The following is a 5,730-nucleotide window of genomic DNA, read 5'->3' on the forward strand; positions in this document are numbered from 1 at the left end:
TCAGAGGCGGAGTGGGCATCAGAGCCTTCGGGTATTGTGTCCGAAGTGCCGCGACGATGAAGGCTGCCCCGGGTCTTTTTGGCCTCCTTTTCGGCCGTCTTCTTCGGCACCTTGTAGGGCGCCGGGACCAGAATCTTCGTCAAAAGTGGAATGGTCGGGTCTTCGGGCAATGGGGCCGGACAATGGATCTGCTCTGCCTTCTTCATCCAGCTCTGGGGGAGTTGAATAAACATGCGTTAAGCGCTTCCTTTGGGTCATGCGGATAGTAAAGTTTAATAAACTCACTGAACTTGCATGACGGGACAGTTGGTACCCGCGATCTTCGGCGGAGTCCGGCCATGATTCACCAGACTTGAAAAGCACCTTCCAAATGTCCTCGTGCATGGAGCCGAAGAACCTTCGCAAAGTTTGGTGCCTGGCCGGATCGAAATCCCATAGATTGCAAGTCCGGTGTTGACATGGCAGTATACGATGGACTAACATCACCTGGACTACGTTGACAAGTTCAATGTTCTTATCTCCCATATCTTTAACGCGCGTCTGAAGCACCGACAGTTCGTCAGACAAGGACCAGTCCAGGCCTTTCTTGACCCAGGATGTAAGCCGCAGAGGGGCGCCGGAGCGAAACTCAGAAGAGGCGGCCCATTCCTTGTTGCACGGCTCAGTGATGTAAAACCACTGCTGTTGCCACTCCTTGACAGAATCATTAAAGGTTCCCGTTGGCCACACGACGTTGGGCATCTTGCTCACCATAGCGCCCCCGCACTCGGCATGCTCAACGCCCACCACCTTGGGCTTCACATTAAAAACCTTCAGCCATAAACTGAAGTGCGGCGAAATATGGAGAAAAGCCTCGCACACGACAATGAATGTCGATATGTTGAGGAAGGAGTTAGGGGACAGATCATGAAGATCGATCCCATAATAATACATGAGGCCACGGACGAACTGGTGGAGAGGAAACCCTAGCCCGCGGACAAAATGAGGGAGGAATACAACCCTCTCGTGGGGTTCCGGAGTAGGGATGATCTGTCCCGCCGTCGGGAGATGGTGGTTGATTTTCTTGACCAGATACTCGGCTTCCCGAAGCTTTTTGATATCCTTCTCTCGGACGGTAGAGGCCATCCATTTGCCTCCCGCTCCGGATCCAGACATCTTTGGAAGACCTTTTGTGGGTAGAGAAGGTGAACGCCATGGCGCTGGAGCCTGAGCAGAGTGGAATGAATTGGGAAGAAGGCGTGGGTGAAAAGAATGAATCCTAATCCCTTTATAAGGGGGGAAGAGGCGATGCACCCCCACTCGCCTGATAAAACATCTTATTCCCCAAGCGTCGTAATTGATGGCGCGGTTGAGTTACCCGCATCCGTATTGATGAGAATCCCGTGATAAGGGGACACGATCTTTGCTTTGACAAGACGTGCTAAGAAAACCACCTCGCGATGTGCGCAGTGGCTGGTTGGGAAAAACGGTTCGAATAATGACCGAGCCATGACATGATGTCAGGCTGTCAAACGTATCAGCAGATTGGATTTGTGGAAATATTATTCTCTCTATGATGGTATGTGGAACTTGTTTTGCAGAGCCAGACACTATCCTTGTGTTTAAAATCTTTTATGGAGTATTCGGAGGAGGAACCCGCCTTGCAATGCCGAAGACGATACTGCGCGCCGGACTCATCGTCATTTAAGCCTGGTTCAGGGGCTACTGAGGGAGTCCTGAATTAGGGGGTCTCCGGACAGCCGGACTATATCCTTTGGCCAGACTGTTGGACTATGAAGATACAAGATTGAATACTTCGTCCCGTGTTCGGATGGGACTTTCCTTGGCGTAGAAGGCAAGCTTGGCAATACGGATATGTAGATCTCCTCCCTTGTAACCGACTCTGTGTAACCCTAGCCCCCTCCGTGTCTATATAAACCGGAGGGTTTAGTCCGTAGGACAAGAGACAATCATACCATAGGCTAGCCTCTAGGGTTTAGCCTCTCTGATCTCGTGGTAGATCAACTCTTGTAATACTCATATCATCAAGAACAATCAAGCAGGACGTAGTGTATTACCTCCATCAAGAGGGCCCGAACCTGGGTAAACATCGTGTCCCCTGCCTCATGTTACCATCCGCCTTAGACGCACAGTTTGGGACCCCCTACCCGAGATCCGCCGGTTTTGACACCGACAGCCGCCCAGACCCTATGCACTGTTGGGCTGCCAGTTTCGGCCCGATCAGTGTTTTTTTTCCTTTGGACGCATTTAATCTTTTATCCCAGGTTTTACAGATTTGCAGAAAAACCCCTAAGCTCCATGCATTTAATAACTTCACAACCGTGCATCGGATTAAAAAAACTTTATATGAAAAATGCTTAGATTTTTGTGTAGATTCATATTATGCAACTTTCATCTATGTTTAAAATGTTTAAGATGTTGTTTGTCTAAATTTGCCATATTGCCATGCTAAAATGATTTAATCCATAACTAAACAACCGTAGCTCCAAACTTTTAAACTTTATATGTAAATGGGGTAGAAAAATGCCTAGTTTAACATGGTGCACTCATATTGCATGGTTAACAACTCTAAAATATGCTTTAGGACAGAACAATACCAAATCCATAAATATGCACATGAGGATTTTCCGGACTTGTTGTTTGTTGTTCCGGCCTCATTTAAAATTGCGTAGTTAAGTAGTTTTATTATGCTTCACCTCTTGCCATGATTAACAACATTTAATATTGTTGGGTACCTAAACGAGAGAGAACTAAATAAGTCGTGTGGTGTTTCGTCAATATGCAACTCGTTGCATATTGAGCTCCACTTAACTTGTAGTTTTGCTTGTGCACTTTGCCATCCATGCCTCATTAAACCGGACATGCATCATACTTAATTGTGCATCATGCCATGATTATGTGATGGTTGTTTACTATGTTGTTTGCTTCTTTCCGGTGTTGCTTCTTCGGGTTAGTTCCGATAACGTCGCGTTTGTGAGGATCCGTTTGACTTCGTTCGTTTGTCTTCTTCATGGACTCGTTCTTCTTCCTTGCGGGATCTCACGCAAGATGACCATACCCTCAAAATCACTTCTATCTTTGCTTGCTAGTTGTTCGCTCTATTGCTATGCCGCGATACCTACCACTTGATATATCATGCCTCCCATATTGCCATGTCAAGCCTCTAACCCTCCTTTCCTAGCAAACCGTTGTTTGGCTATGTTACTGCTTTGCTCAGCCCCTCTTATAGCGTTGCTAGTTGCAGGTGAAGATGAAGTTTGTTCCATGTTTGGAACATGGATATGGTGGGATATCATTATTATATCTTATTTACTTTAATGCATCTATATACTTGGTAAAGGGTGGAAGGCTCGGCCTTATGCCTGGTGTTTTGTTTCACTCTTGCCGCCCTAGTTTCCGTCATACCGGTGTTATGTTCCTTGATTTTGCATTCCTTACACAGTTGGGTGTTATGGGGACCCCTTGACAGTTCGCTTTGAATAAAACTCCTCCAGCAAGACCCAACCTTGTTTTTACCATTTGCCTCACCACCACCTACCCTTCCCTCGGGTCGGCCAACCCGAGGGTCATCTTTATTTAACCCCCCCCCCCCCGGGGCCAGTGCTTCTCTAAGTGTTGGTCCGAACCAGATCAACTTGCGGCACCACCTCGGGGAAACTTGAGGGCTGGTTTTAGCTATACATAGTGTTCATCCGGTGTTGCCCTGAGAACGAGATATGTGCAGCTCCTATCAGGATGTCGGCGTATCGGGCGGTCTTGCTGGTCTTGTTTTACCATTATCGAAATGTCTTGTAACCGGGATTCAGAGACAGATCGGGTCTTCCCGGGAGAAGGAATATCCTTCGTTGACAGTGAGAGCTTGTGATGGGCTATGTTGGGACACCCCTGCAGGGTTTGAACTTTCGAAAGCCGTGCCCGCGGTTATGTGGTAGATGGGAATTTGTTAATGTCCGGTTGTAGAGAACTTGACACTTAACTTAATTAAAATGAATCAACCACGTGTGTAGCCGTGATGGTCTCTTCTCGGCGGAGTCCGGGAAGTGAACATGGTTCTTGTGTTATGCTTGAACGTAAGTAGTTTCAGGATCACTTCTAGTTCACGACCGTTGTGTTGCTTCTCTTCTCGCTCTTATTTGCGTAAGTTAGCTACCATACATGTTTAGTGCTTGCTGTAGCTCCACCTCACTACCCTTTCCTACCCATAAGCTTAAATAGTCTTGATCTCGCGGGTGTGAGATTGCTGAGTCCTCGTGGCTCACAGATACTTCCAAACAGTTGCAGGTGCCGATGAAACCCGTGCAGGTGACGCAACCGTGCTCAAGTGAGAGCCCGATGAAGATCTTGGTCGTTGTTTTGTTTCGTTTCCTTTTGATCAGTAGTGGAGCCCAGTTGGGACGATTGGGGATCTAGCATTTGGGGTTGTCTTCTTTTATTTTGGTTCCGTAGTCGGACATTTGATTGTACTCTGGATGATGTGTGTTTAACTTGTATTTGTGTGAAGTGGCGATTGTAAGCCAAATCTTTATCCCTTTCTTATTCAGTACATGGGATTGTGTGAAAATTACCCCTTTTGCGACAAACCTACCATGCGGCTATGCCTCTAAGTCGTGCCCCGACATGTGGAAGATATAGCCGCATTGTGGGTGTTACAGGTTCTTACTGTAAGGTGCCCAGGTTGATACATTATTTTTTCTCTGTTTATGCAATATCTTAGAGGCTTGATGGCAATGCCCCTCAATCAGTTTGCCTCCTACCAATTGGTGTGTGCTCGCATTGTGCCCGTTCAAAGGGAGGAACACATCTCATTTGATTGTTTAAGTATAAGCCAATCTCTTGAGACTGGATTATTATGATCTGATGGTTGTATGGTACTTGAGAAATAACGCTATCTTCACTATTAAGACGCCTGAAACTTGACATAATTCATAACTTGTAGAGAGACGTTGAGTTTTCTTCTTTTGAAATACGATTTCTTGCATAGCAGTTTCGGTTCACTACTTCTTCCATTGAGCAACGGTAACTTAATCGTTTGCTGTGATGAATCACAAGGGCGGTATCATAGTAAGTTGGTTGTTGTAGAAGGCTGATTTCCCTGATTATAAATCCTAAACTGATCATAAACTCTGAGCAAACATATTCATTGTCCATTTTCCTGTAGCATGGTTGTGTGTTGATTAGTCTCGAATATTTTAATGCCATAATTTTGTGTCGTGTCCATTCGAGAGAGACTTGAATCCCTTGTTTGAATATTACAGGAGAGCATGTGTAGAGAGAGAAAAACCTGGAAGTCATGGTTGTTACAGTCTGAGGGAACTTGCTATTCTCAAGGGCCACGTGGAGTCGGTTGTCAAGCTGAAGGGCCTCGACATTAATACCATCCAGCAGCCCGTACATGGTGTGATGATCTGGACTTCCATGATTGCCTTCTTGGCTACAGCTACTTAGGCGAGTCCCTGATCTCTCTTTCCTCCCGTGTCTACTCTAGGAATTAGCTTTTGAGCTATGGTCATCGAGCCAGTGATATAGTGCATGTGGTCTTCGGTGACAGTCTTCTGGCCATCAGGTCGATGGTTCAATTGTTTGGAACTGTGGTGGTCTTCTTGCCACCACGAGCTTGCTTCGAGTCTATGCAGTATATATCTAGACACAGATTTTGATCACTTCTTTCTGCAGGTCTACCATTGAGGGCCAGCATGGAGCTCCGTGGTGACAACTTGGTGCCATACTTTG

At 46.4% G+C, this 5,730-nt stretch overlaps 1 non-coding gene across 1 annotated transcript; it reads left to right on the plus strand.

Moving 5' to 3' along the window:
- The first annotated feature begins 5,026 nt into the window (after positions 1–5,026).
- On the plus strand, positions 5,027–5,134 carry LOC119296074. Its single transcript, XR_005144761.1, has one exon. It is a non-coding gene; the product is annotated as a small nucleolar RNA Z118/Z121/Z120 (small nucleolar RNA).
- Positions 5,135–5,730: the final 596 nt, after the last annotated feature.

Source organism: Triticum dicoccoides, chromosome 1A (assembly GCF_002162155.2).
Source record: "Triticum dicoccoides isolate Atlit2015 ecotype Zavitan chromosome 1A, WEW_v2.0, whole genome shotgun sequence".
Taxonomy (NCBI): domain Eukaryota; kingdom Viridiplantae; phylum Streptophyta; class Magnoliopsida; order Poales; family Poaceae; genus Triticum; species Triticum dicoccoides.